This window comes from Pteropus alecto, unplaced genomic scaffold, assembly GCF_000325575.1.
Source record: "Pteropus alecto unplaced genomic scaffold, ASM32557v1 scaffold5, whole genome shotgun sequence".
Taxonomy (NCBI): Eukaryota; Metazoa; Chordata; class Mammalia; order Chiroptera; family Pteropodidae; genus Pteropus; species Pteropus alecto.
Window position 1 is genome coordinate 21,486,410 of NW_006441953.1, and position 14,447 is coordinate 21,500,856.

The 14,447-nt window shown below is 39.5% G+C and overlaps 1 protein-coding gene across 3 annotated transcripts in view; it reads left to right on the forward strand.

Annotated features, from left to right (window-relative positions):
* The window catches only part of KCNIP4 (potassium voltage-gated channel interacting protein 4), a 950,399-nt gene that overhangs the window by 517,708 nt on the left and 418,244 nt on the right, over positions 1–14,447 (forward strand). The window lies entirely within an intron of this gene.

Consider the following 14,447-nt stretch of genomic DNA (forward strand, 5'->3'; position numbering starts at 1 on the left):
AGTTAATTTTGCTACTCATCTTGGAACAGATACACTCAAAAGGTTTGTTTTTTAGTGGAACGAGGTAGACTGCTGTGGAACAGACTTTTAACTGGTGTTTGTGTACGTATGGTGTGTGTGTATGTGTGTATGCCTGCATAGAATGATAAAGACAACGCCGGACTGACTGGAGGGTAGAAGGGCATCCACCTTGATGAGGACGTCATTGTCTTGTGTGTGCTGATATTTAACAGGTTACTAGGTAAGGATCAGGAGAATTCTGCATGAGCTAATGAGGCTCATACTGGGTGGATAGCCTGCCTACCACAGTAATGCATTGAGGAGAAGGCAATGCTCAGAGATCCAGGAAGGCGTCCAGCAGTTGGAAACTTTCTAAGCGAAAAAGAAGAATCCTGGTAATTGAAAGGCAGGTACTAGAGGTAAACTACTGATTTAGATATAAGGGAAAAACTAGTTACAGACTGACTCCTGAGATCACAGTAGGACTGCAGACAAGGTCCATTCCATGCCATATCATGTCTCTGTTGACATGTTGCTCCTTAAGTCTGTTCTTACTTCAGATATTATTGACCCAACTACATGCAAATGCAGCCAGATGATCATAGCTGCAAGAAGACCCGTCTGAAGGTACAAAGAATGAGGAGTGCCTGATAGATCTTGGGAGGAAGACAGGACTCATCCTCCTTAAGACTTACCTTTGACATTTCATTTTTGTGTCTATGAATAGAGCAAGCTCTGAGCACCACACTAGAATTTGTGCCTTTCTGAATTATCTTAATGTATTTTTTCTGACTTATTTTATAAGTTCTTTCATCAAATTGCCCTGGCATGGCATCTGCTTTGAATTATATTTCATTCTTTCCAGAGGTACATAGCTATTATCAAATTAATATTCCAGACTTCATGTTTTTAACAGGAAGAATTATATTGAGTTTTCTCTATAGCTTATTGATGACTTAAATATGATTCTTATAAACAATTTCTGATCGAATGACTCTTTACGTTTCTGATGTCCAGGGAAAGTATAAGCTCAAGAGAGTTTTTATTAATATTGTAAAGTTACAGGATAAAGTGCAAGAAGTGAAAAAATAAGCTTCACTTCATGCCCAGGCTCTTTAACAAAACGAATCCTGAGTTCATGTATAAACTTGCAGTTACCAAGAACACATATCAAGGAGCACTACAAATATAACAGGGTTTTAGAAAGAAAAAAAAGCAGAGTTGTGTGCCATTTTCTCCTCCACTATTTGGTGGTACAATAGTGACAAAATACTTTGAAACACAATGCATAAGTCTCAAAAATATAAAATTAAATCACTGATAATATATATAGAAAAGTGACCTTTTCAGAATCCCATTTTAAACTGTCAAAGTCAGGAGCTTGAGTGAATGGTGAATCTAAGATGCTTTTTTTAAGTGGAAAAGACTTGTAGGGGCTCATTTCTATCTGGGGCAGCAAGGAATTATTAGGATTGCTTTGACTCACAATGATACCGTGAACTTCTAATTATTCCAGGTAATTCAGGCAGAGTTTTGTGAAATTCAGTGATAACACAAAAGGCTTATTTTAACCATGGATTTCAACCCTCCTTCCCTAGAAAGCCTTTGCATAAGCCAATGAAAAATAGTCAAGTTGCTCGTGCATCGTTTTACTACTCTCCCTTGGATATCTCCATTTTTGGTGATGTCGTTTATAAAACATAAAGTAGCCAATATGATGAGAAGAGACTATGCCTTTCCTGTGAGTTGGATAAAGCTTATGCTAATGGCACTGAGGACACATGTGGGCTTCAGGCAGACTCCAAGTTCTACTGATGTTATATCTATGGAAACAATCTGCAGATGGAACCTTGGCCAACCACTGCAAGCTTCAGGAGCCCACAGCTGCTGGGTAGCCAGATATGACATTCCTGGTGAGGAGAGAGAGACAAGCTACCCTGTGAAGCCTGAGCAGCTGCCAAGGTGCTCATCACATCTCCAGGGCTCACAAAGCAGTCATCATAGAAGCCGCCACCTTTTCTCAGAATTGCTTACCAATAAGGGATATGGCTCTTAAAATACTATTTGTTCTCATTCTCACTGGTGCAGAGGATTGGAAGATTTGGGCTTGATGGGAGCCAGAATTTAAAGAGAATTCCCAAAAGGAGCTCCGAAGTTTTTCATCAAGGACAGCATCACTGAAACCACTGGATAATTTCTTGACACAGCTTCTCTGAAGGTAGAAGTCCCATTTGGATGCGCGAGCTCTGACAGTAAATACATATACACGCCTACTTTCTGTTCTTTATAGTCATAATTTGTCACCTTACAACTATAGAATAGGAATGAATGTTTGCTTATTTATCAGGTTGTTGAAATTACCTAATTGTTCAAAAAAAAAAGTTGAGGTAAATACATATTTTCCTATTTGAGTCCCTCCATGAATTTTACTGTGATGTTTTTTTCCAAAGGAAAGAGAGTCATAAAAATATGGTATGAAGTGATTTTGGAACACTGAGTAGTAAAGATATTTTTATGAATTTATGTTAATGAATCAAAATGATTTCTATTTCATTAATCAAGATGCATTCTTTAACTTTATATTAAAATCATTAGGCTTTAAAAATTAAGAAAAAAGGACAGTTGGCATGTGTGTGAATTGAGAGTTTGACCAAATCTAAGATATTGTAAAAACAATTCGAAATACTCAATATCCCAGACCAGATGTCAGTTTTTCCAATGACCAGCATGTCTATCCCACAAGAACACTGAAATAGCTTTCTAGTGTCTTTTGAATGGTTGGCCATCCAAGAAGCATGAAAGCCAGAGCTGTTCATAAGACCAAATTGAAGTCACCTTTGAGAATACCATGTCAGGCACTTTGTCCTGAAGAAAGGGAATAGATGAAACCCTGAGCCAGTTGGTCCCAACACAGAAGCCAACTTCTGTAATGTTGTTTAATAATCTGGGAGTCAGTGTGGTGGCTAGAAAATTATCATTTTTATAAGATAAATGTGAATGTTCCACACAGTGAAAACTTCATAGAGAGTAGGAAGTAGGTCACGATTTTGCAGATTAGTGAATGCCTTAGAACCTCTGGATTACTTAAAATGTTTTGATTGTCTTAGAATCACTGAATTTTCTGTTCACCTAGTTATCCCACAGGATAAGCTTCTGTACTTGCTATCAAACTGGCTTTTAAAATCTCTCCTTCATGCATCAGTGCCATCAGGCATCAAGGTGCCAGGTTGCCAGTTGTCTCACTTTTCCTGCTCAAAGGTAATGAATGAAATTCTTCCACACCAAGATGTTCATGATAGGTTTCTGCCACTGACGTTACTTTTAGGACATCTCAAATACTTAATGTGAAAACTAAAATCATTAATGATATGATTCTAGGCATGGTGATTCTTTGTTAGAAGGTTATGCATCTGACTTAAACCTTCCTGGTGCCCTAAGATAGCATATCTTAGCTTCTCCTTCTTTACTTCCCCCCTTTCATCCCTCCTTCATTTACTGCAACATTTACTGAGCAACTAATTTATTCCAGCGCATGGATAAGTACTGAGAATAGAAAGATGGATAAGGTAGGATCCCTCCTCTCAATGACTCATATTTTCATAGAGGAGATAGTTATGTCAACCAGCTCATAAATCTTAAAAGGATCATAGTTGAGATAAGTACAAAGTCAGCCTTGCTGGGGAAAAAGGTTTGTGAAAGACCCCACCCAGATGAAAACATTTAGGCTGATTCTTAAATGATGGGTAAGAATTTCTGAGAAGAAAGAAGAAGCAATTGGATACATCACCCTGGCATTTGGGCTACAGCAGTAGTTCAGCTTAACTTGAACACAACATGTGAAGACATTGTCAGGAGATAAAGATGGCAAGCTACTCAGAGGGTTGGGAGGACCCCTTGCCTTGCTATTGTTCTGTAGTCAGTGAGATACCACTGAAAATTACAGCTGAGGAATGACATGTTTCTACAATCTTGCAACAATGTAGACCGAGGATAGAAGGCGGAAGAGAGGCTCTGAATTTTAACAGCCAAGTGTCGAATGGATACTATGGGCCAGATGTAGCACTGTATTCTGGGAGCTTAATACTCACCTCTTCTAATGATAACAGTAACAACAATAACATTTATTTATTTTTTACGTGGTACTGATCTGGGTGCTTCACTTATTTTAAGTATTGCAACTCAACAACTCCGAGGTGTTGTTACTATGTGTGTTTTATATAAAAAGGTGAGGTAACTGTGATTAAGAGATGGTATCTGCCCAAAGCTGTGTAGCCAGTGAAGTATCAAGTTAGGATTTGTGCCCAATTTGATTTCACTATGAACCTCTGTGATGGGAGTAAAAGAGAGAGTCACAAAGTCGTAAGGTCAGCCACGACTACAGTAAGAACAGAGCTAGGCCACAGTTGCTACTGGGACAAGGAGCAAGAAAAAAAAAAATACAGGAAGAATCTGCTCTGTAATGAATGGAATCTGGAAGCTATCGTCTTAGTACCCCAAACATGTAACTGCTCACCATTTCCTAGCTTGTTCTCTCTGACTTATACACTTTCCTGGATGAAGCCATCTTGTTACTGTGCAATCGGTGCTGGAGTGGGCAACTGATCCTGTGGCTTTTTCTAGTCATTTTTCTCCTCTTGCTGCCACAAGTGATTGGTGGACAGCTTCCACTCTAGGAGTTTAAATCTGTGTGTTGGCTCTTGTGCATTCAGCAGCCAAATCCCTGGCAGTTTTATGCCGAGCCTCCTCCCAAACTGAGTTTGAAAAAAATCATAAAATAAAAATTGTCCTTCAGTCTCCCATGACACAGAATACCTAGCACGTTACTCCTAGTAGAAATATAACGTAGTAGGCAAAATTCTCAGATGGCCCCAGGGTTCTCCACCCTGGTGTATTTGCCCTATAAAATCCCTTTTTCTTACGTATGAGTAGGACTTGTAACTATGATAGGCTATCATTGTCGTGGTCATCATGGTGCTGGATAGGGCAGAAGTGATTTTGCAGATGTAATTAAGGTACCTTACCAGTTGACTTTGATTTCACCAGAAGGGAGGCTATTGTGGGCGAGACTGACCTAATTAATTAATCCTTGAAAAGAGATCAAAGAGATTTGATAAATAAAAGACATTTTCCCACTGGCATTGAAGGGCAAACTGTCATGTCGGACAGAGGGTAAGGCACTAAGCAATTTCTAGAAACTAAGAGTGGTCCCTTCCAACACCTAGTAAAAAACTAAGGATGGCAGTCACACAATCACAAGGACATAAATTCTGTGAACAACCTGTGATCTTGAAAGTGAACCCAGAGCTTCAGATATGATCATTGCCCCAGCCTGCACTTTGATGTAAGCCTGAGTAAAGGACCCGGCTAAGCCATAACCAGACTCTTCATCCACAGAAAATGAAATATCAAGTTTGTGTTGTTCTAAGTCACTCAGTTTTTGAGAATTTACTATGCAGTGGTAGACAACTGCCACATGTACTAATGCCACAGTTCAGGGTGGTGCCATCCTCAGTTATCAAACCTGGTCATGCTCGACCAGCTTGTTCTGATGACCCTTCAAAAAGTTTTAACCTGTTCACGGCTCACTCTATAAATTTAACATTCTGTGCACTCAATTATCTATAAAAGATAATCTGTAAGTCTTTGAGGACACTTTGTGTCATTTAATGAGTTACATTTCATTGCATTCATGATTATTTTTCTATTCGGTGTGGTCTTACTAGCAGCAAGTCTTGCGCATGTTTCACATAAGAACTAAGCTTAATAATAATGCAAAATTTGATTCTAGCATAATATAAATATCATAGCATTATATTTGAAATATTCCTGTTGAAAGCGAGGTTATTAAAAAGTGATTAAGTTAGAGTTGTTAGTAATTAAACTACAACGTATAAGTAGCATGAATAATTGTTCAAGTAGATTGTTCTGTATTACTTTTCATATTTTGTATTTCTTTGGTGCAATAAAAGAAAATAAATTTTTATACTCTATTATAGTGAGGAAGTACAACATGTCAACCGTAATGAGGAATAATTTGTTGGAAGGAACAATATTTGGAATGAGATCTGGCTAAATATATATCTGCAACTAGAGTTCCATTAAGCAAGGCTAAAATCTGTAGAAATTGCCCTGGGTTTAATGATCACATAAATAATCCTGTTTCAATTACTTGAGTCTTACATGATTTCATAATAAATGAATTATGCATCAGACAACTTTGTGTCTTTTGTTACTTTTATAGTAGTGATTTAGATAAAGATTATATCTGGCAGAGTAATGGGAAAGGGCTCCATGTGGCTGCTGGGTTTTTTTTTTTTAATTATTATTATTATATCTCCAACTGAAATATCTACTTTATCTAAATCAGCTTCACGCGTCCAAACATTGGCATCCATCAGTTGCTATTTATTTCACTTCGTTTGGTTATTAAGATGGCTGCATATCAGTGTTGTGCCTTACTTAAGTCATTACATTTGCAGCCAGGAGGATGATGCTCCGTGGACAGATTCATGACGGGAGCTACGTAACGTTGCAGAGAAGTGCAGGATGGTTCACAGTTTTATTACCATTTAAGTTCGCATCTGAAGCTCTCTAGCAAAAGAAAGCTGTAATGGATGCAGGGAATGAATCATCAAAAAAAAACTTTGACAAGAAATGGAAACTTGTATCTACTCACCCACAATTTAAAATATCTTCTTGTGGAAGAGAAAACTTTCTGGAGAAGTCTGAGGAACTGATGGAGCCTTTATCTATTCTTAACCACGATGAGTTTGGCAATTGTGTGACTCTCGGCTAGTTTTTAATAAGCTGGTGGGGGGGGGGGCGTCTCCCTGGAGGCTGTGTTACTTACTGGATGAGTGTGTTTGAGCAGATTAATGCAGTATTTCTCATGGCGTGGTCCAGAGAAGTCTTGCATGAGGATATTTGATAAAAATGGAGATTCATGGGCTCTAGCCAAGATTTACTAAATCGAAATCTTGGGAGAAGGTTTGAGGATTTATTTTACGATCTCTAGGAAATTCTGATGCACACTAAATTTTGAGCCTTAATATATATGTATAATAGTTCTCTGTTTTCTCTTGCCAGTGCTGAATAACATTGCTCTTATTTACAACCCTCTCCTCCCCTCTTCCCCACCCCATTTATCTCGAATCCCGTAAGGATGCACTGAAGTACAGCTTCAAAGTGTTTCTGAGTCACTGCCTATTGTTCTTCCATTTAACTCCCTTCACCCACTAAGCAGGTTGTCTTCGCTATTCATCCTGAGGAGAAGGTTGCGGGCGAAGCCTGCTGTAGCGTTGTTCCCTACCATTGAGGATTTTGTCTGGTCGTGGAATGTCAAGTGTGATGCAGAGGTGGCTGATGAGACTGTTGGAGCAATGGAATATGTCCTCAAAGGTGACTTTCCTTAGCACCGGACAGGACTCTTTGAAAACTCAGTGGAATCTGAGTAGTCTGTTGTCTGATCCTACGTGAACGCCTCATTGTATCTGTTTATCCTGTGCTGTGTTTCAGAATGGAAGGTGACTAAGATATTCTCAAAAACCAGTGCCCAGGAAAGTTGTTTCGATGATAATTAACTTTTTTTTTCTTTGCAACAAGGGTGCATAGATGTTTTGTTTGTTTGTTTTTCTGAAGAAGAACAATTTAAAAGCCAAGTCATTGTAAATGAACAAATTATTTCTATGTGAGTTATAGTGAAGATGGTAAACTCTATGGGTGGATGTGTTTTCTTTAGAATCCCAATTTAATTGAAGATACCCTACTCCTCCTCATTCATGTGGTGGCTGGGAATAATAATAGTGTTTGGCTAATTGAGTTGTACCATGGATTTATTACTATAATTCATGTAAAGCAATTAGAAGAGTATGTGATATGTAGCAAGGTCTCAATAAGTAATAGCAATAATAGGTACCATTTATTGAGCATTTACAATATGACAGTCTCTGTTCAAAGTGCTTTGCATAAATCATCTCAGCAATTTGCTCGAAGTCATGAAGCTCTATAGTAGCAGAATGAGGATTTGGAGCCTAGCATACTCCTAACCTTCGCATCATCTGCTACTTTCATAATGTGGGTCATTATTTCTTCACATTATTATGTAAATACATTTCTCATTTGATGTTGTACTGCTGGATTTTATGGCAGTTCATTTTGAAGGGCCAACTATCCTCTATTCTCTCAATCACAGGAATTAGTCAGGCTTCTCCTGGATAGCATAACTGCCAATGGAGAGGAACAATTTAGAGGCAGGCAACTGAGGCTCATTTTGTGTCAGAATGGGAGACTGAGGGAAGAAACTTCATGAGGGCATTGGGGCAAGTGATTTCGCTGGCTGTGAGTGTTTTCCAGGCTCTGGGTGAATTCTTTGGCACATCTAGTCTTAATCTCCACTGGCCATATAATATACACTGCTCTTGCTATGAAAAAAAAAAAAGAAAAAATCAGCACTTAATACTTAAATGGTCCAAGCTCATTGAAATAAACTTGATGTTGGTTCCATTCTCCTACTTCCCACTGCCACTCAGCCTGAGTGGGTTCCCGCCCTCATGGTCCTTTCTATACTTCCTCAAAGGCTTTTTTTTTACCAGATGTTGCCATGGATGGTAGCTGTTTGCGATTATATCTAAAACACTATCTGATCATGATCTCTGGAGTCAGACCTGGGTTTAAATCCTGGGTCGGATATCTCCTTTTATAATTTATAAGCCCCTGTCCCCAATTTCCCCTTCTACAATGGAGATGATAATGGCATCTCCTGTGATTTGTGTCAGGATGCAATAAAAGAATACAAATAAAGTGCTTAGTTCACTAATCTGTCAACCATTGATTAACTATTATCATCTAAATTTTGTTTTAATAGATTTTAAGCTTTGCAAAGACTGGAGATAGGATTTTTATTACCCACACCACCTGGACCATAAATCTACCAAATGAATAAATGATGAATAATCAGAAAGAAGTAAGTGGAATAGAGTTTTTAAGCAAGACAACGATTTGAGGCTCTGAAACTAGGATATGATAAAGCTCTCCACCCTGCTCCCCTCACCTTCTGCACCGCCCCTTCCCCCATTTAAAACCATCGCCAACATGGAATCAAAGAGGCAAGAATAACCAGAATTCCTTTGTTCCCTGCCTCGGGTCATCAAAGGGCAGCATTACTGCTCATTCTAGAAGAAAACATTGTTTTCTTTCTAAAAGCCATATTGCTGAAAATGGAGCAGAAATGGGTTTATTCTTGCCAGTAACTGGTGGTTTTTAATAAACAGCACTTCAGAGATATGCTCTGAAGTGCAGCAGTAAGAGCATCTGTAATTAAGCTAGTTCATTTTTCTGCTGACAGGCCGAGGATGCCTTCATGTGGCAGCAGTGCCTGAGCAACTCCCTAAAGTCACTTCGTTGAACCTCCTTCTAAGCCGTGAGAGCTGGATTTTGCCTCCTGTCCTCATTAGTTTCTTGAGAGCAGGTCAAGTACGCTTTTGGCACATTCTCGTAACAGCACCCCTTTCTCTCACCGCTACCTCATACTCATCCTTCTGCCCTCCGCCACCCCAGGGCGGCACGGAACATTCCTGTGTCTAAAATTGCACAATCCAGAAAGGGCAAACGTTCTAAAAAGTTTCTGTAAACTGTTGGTTACTTATCTCGTTGACATTAGTGTGTTAGTGACGGGAAGTATTTATCGCGCGCTGAGTGTCTATCTGGCCATGGGAAGTCCCCTGACTGTCAGTGTATGGCTGTCAGCTGACGGGCTTCTGATGCTTTGAAACATGGGGCTATTTACTATTTCTTCCCAAGCCTCCATTTCTTTATCTATAAGATGAGAATAAAAATCTTTATCTTCTTCACAGAGTGGCATGAGGATGGAACAGCAGGTGTGCTTAGCCCAGTGCTGGGCGACGTGTTTGGTCCTTGAAGCGTAGGTGTCGTTTACAGATATTACAGCCTGCAATCCTCATAGCATCCCTGAAGGATGTGTTCTGGCCCCATTGTGAAGACCAGAAAACTGAGGTTTTGGGAGTTTAAGTAACTTGGATGAGGTCAAAATTTAGGTCTCTTCTTTCTGCTGGTCCCTCTAGTATTTCTCTTTTAAAAGGGAATGTCAGGCTCTATAGGAAGGAAAGAATTTGGATTAATGCTTTAATTTGATTCCAAGCTATGACTCAAAGCTAAGAGAGGTTGACAAAACCACTTTGCCTCTTTTGACTATAGTGTTCTTTCAGCTGAAAAATCAAAGGATGGGAGTGGGAAGCTCCCCCAGGCCCCTCTTCCTCCACACCAATGGTGTTTGGGTATTTTGGATGGGAAGACCTCCCCCGATGCCTCCTATGTTCTGCTTTCCTTAGTCACATCGTTAAGAACTGCATATCGTACATTAAACACAGAAAAAAACATGGCCGAGATGTCCCAGTGTGCAGTGCTCATGGCTTACGTTAAAGAGAGGTATCAGGAACACGTTGTGGTGGCTTCCTCAGCAGGGGGTCTCCTAAGAAAGTGGGCCAGAAACTCACAAGGGTCCATGGGCAGACTTGGCACTCTACATAACGGGCGATGGAGTCCTGGCAGATCAGTGCAAGAGCAGGAGGCCTTTTAGGGAAGGTGAGGGTATCAGCTACGTCATTCATGCAGCAGCGAGTCACTGCCTCTTATGTGCCAGGCACTAGTCTAAGTTCTAGACTATCCCAGTGAACAAGATGGACCAAGATCTCTGCCTTCATAGGCAGGAGGTTATATGCTAGCAGGATGAAAGATCAGATACCCAAGTAAACAAATACACATGTTGGGTGATGACAACGTGTATATTTGGAGGAAAGTAGCACCTGTTCAGAGGGTAGTGACCCCACAGGCGTGAGAAGATGTGGTGTTCCACGTAGTGCACTTAGCAATGGCCTCACTTTGATGGGGCTTTTGGAGCCAAGACCCAAATAAAGTCACTTATCAATGGAGTGATCTGGGAATAAGCATCCCAAGAGAGGGAAATGCAAGGGTAAAGGCCTGACCTTATGAGGTAAAGAACCTGAGATGAGACCCCTCTGCCCAGGTCCTTAGAAGAATAAGGAACCTATAACTGTAACATCCAGACCAAGCGGAAAGACTCTCATTCTGGGCTTTGCACCAGCAACACACCTACGCACAGTTCTCAGCCCAACAGCAGCTTTATTTTATTTTAATAAAAATTATATATATTTGAAGGTGTATAATATGATATTTTGATATACATATACATAGTGAAATGATTACTACAGTCAAGCTGATGAACATATCCATCTCCTCACATAATTACCTTTTTTCTGAGAGCACCGGAAATCCATCTTAGCGTATTTCAAGAATACACGGCAGCATTATTCCCTACTATACATCATGCTATACATCAAATCTCTAGAATTTATTTATCCTGCACAGCTACAGCTTTCTGCCCTTTGACCGACATCTCCCCTTTGTCCCACCACCCTGCCCTGGTTAACCATCATTCTACCCTCAGCTTTTGTGAATTCAATGCTTTTAGATTCGACACATAAGTGATATCATGCAATACTTTTCTTTCTGTGTCTGGCTTATTTCTCTTAGCTTCATGTCCTCCAGGTTCATCCTTGTTGTCACAAATGGCAGGAGGACTTTCTTTTTAAGTCTGAATAATATTCCTGTTTGTGTGTGTCTGCGCATGTGTGTCTGTGTGTTTATCCATAGGCAGGTTGTTTTCATATCTTGGCTATTGCGAACAATCATGTAATAAGCATGAAAGTCCAGGTATCTCTTCGAAGGAGTGATTTCATATTCTTTGGATATATACCTGGAAGAGAGATTGCTGAATTATGTGGTTATTCTAGTTTCAAGTTTTTGAGGAAACTTTATACTGTTTTCCATAATAGTGGTACCAATTTAAATTCTCACCAACAGTTCATAAAAGTTCCCTTTCATCTACATTCTTGCCAACCCTCATTATCTTGTATCTTTTTGATAATAGCTATTCTAAAAGGTGTGAGATTTTATCTCTTGTGGTTTTGATTTGCATTTACCTGATGATTAATTATGTTGAGTGTCTTGTCATATACCTGTTGGCCATTTGTATGTCTTCTAGGAAAAAGTCTATTCAGGGCCTTTGCCCATTTTTAAATCAGGTTATGTGTATTTTTGCTATTGAGTTGTATGAGTTTTTTATGTATTTTTGGATATTGACCCCTTACCAGATACATGTTGCGCAAATATTTTCTCCCATTCTGTAGGTCGAATTTTCATTCTGTCGATGGCTTCCTTTGCTGCGCAGACGTTTTTTTGTTTGATGTAGTCCCCCTTGTTTATTTTTGCTTTTGTTGCCACATCTACTTTAAATGTGGACAAAAAGAACCTTCATTTGACTTTGACTTTCATTTATTGGACAAGTTGGAGGCTTCTATGTGGTGGTACTGTGTGTTAGAAAAACATAAAACAATCCACTTTGGAGACCAGTAGTCGATGTTTATTTAAGTGACAATAATCCTGTGAATAAACAGGAAGGAATATCCATGAATTCAGCGAACTAATTTGGAAACTTCTCACGTTGCAAAGTTAGAGGAGTTAATGGATTAATTAGGATGTCACAAAACAGTTCGGGAGGATCTTTTTGGTTAAAACCTTCATTCCTGTGCTGATAAGTACTTGTGCCAGTGTTTGGATTTTTAATTTCTTTAGAGCTGTGCAGACTAATGGGGAGAATCATGGGCTTTGCGTTGAACAGATCAGAGTTTGAATCTTAGTCCCATCACTCAGCAGCAGTAGGACCTTGAGGCTGCCATTTCAACTCCCTGAGGCTCAGTGTTTCTCTGTAAATCTTATCTAATTATTTTCAGCTTGGCTAAAAGGGAAAAGCAATGTTACATAAAGCATCGGTTATGCGGCAATTAATTAATGCGACGATTGTTATCCACTAAGTTTGTATTCTGTACATCTGTGAAGTATGATGTGACCTCCCCTGGAGGCATGTGGGGAGCAAAAAGGAAAGGAAGGCATGATATCTGCCCTCTGGTGTGAAGACGTGTACCCAAGGAGCTATAATACAATGTATCATAAGAGGAAAAAAAGTACTATAAAGAGACACACAAAAAAGGAGAGATTTTCTTCAATTCTGCTTGGAGAAGTTTCATGGAAATGTTTTAGGGACTTGAGAGCCAGAGGTGGTATGGAAAGAATTTTTTGAATAGATGCAGTATTTTGAACAGAGCCTGGAGAAGGAAGGAGCTCAGAATGATCTTGGGAGAAGAAAGCTGAGCTGTCACGTAGAGTGGATGGACAGAAGCGGGGCCAATCAGGTGCACCCCCTAAGCTGCTGTCAGATGATGGAGAGACCAGGATACTGTTAAAAGGAGCTTAGATTTTATTTGATAAGCAAATAGGAAGCCATGGAAAGTTTTTATTTAAAGAAATAAGAATATGAAGGCCACATCTCAGAATAATTACTCTGGCAACCCTGTGTGGTATGAATAGCACAGGGAGAGACTTGTAATAAAAACAAAAGCTAGCAGCGATGGAACACTCACTCTGTCCGAAAAGTATTACTCCATTCTTTCAACAGTTCAATGAGCTAAGTGCTATTATCATGCTCCTTTTATATATGAGGACATTAAGGCATGGAAATGTTAAGAAACTTACCCGAGGTCACACAGCTAGTAAGAGGTCCTAGACCTGAATCCAGCCGGTCTAGCTCTGGAGTCCCTAGGCTGAACCATTACACGCCATTGCCGTGAGAGCCAACCAGAAGTTAGGAATGCCTGTGTTCTACTCTGCTCTGCCTTTCCTCATCTTTCTTAGTCTTTCTTAGTCCTCATTTTGCTCATCTATTAAATAAGAGACTTGAATTAGTTTTCTGAGATGCTTTCTAACACTTTTTTTTTTTCTTTAATTCTATATTTTAAGGTGGGCCTGACCTATGTGGGCAGTAATGGGGTTGGGGGAAGGAGGAAATGATTGTGCAAGAGAGAGACACAAACTCCAAAGTTTTGTTTCTGATGGATTTTTTTTTTCTTAAACTTTCTGTGGCTCCCGATTTACTCTAAATCAATTTTTGAAAAAGCATAGGAGGTACACACTGAAAAACAATACATATTTCATTGTGTCGAATGGAAATGTGCTAATGCATAAAGTAGCTAAACTTTAAAATTTATATATGTGAAAAATACTTATTAGTTTATCATACCCATGCTTTGAAACGGTGATTGTTACTGTTTAAACCAGAATATTAGTTCATGATAGCTCAGACTGTGCCCTAGGATAAGGCAACTCACTGAAAAGAAGAAAGTCAGTATTACAGGACTCACTGAAGCATCATTTCTCTCTGCAGGCAGCTAGTTGGGACGAAATACACCCTTTGCTTTTCCTGACTAGTAAACAGCCTTTTCTGAAGCAGCTGAATGAAAGCTATTACTCCGCCTCTCGGCATTTTCAGGTTTTTCTTATTTCAAGATGCCGTGCTC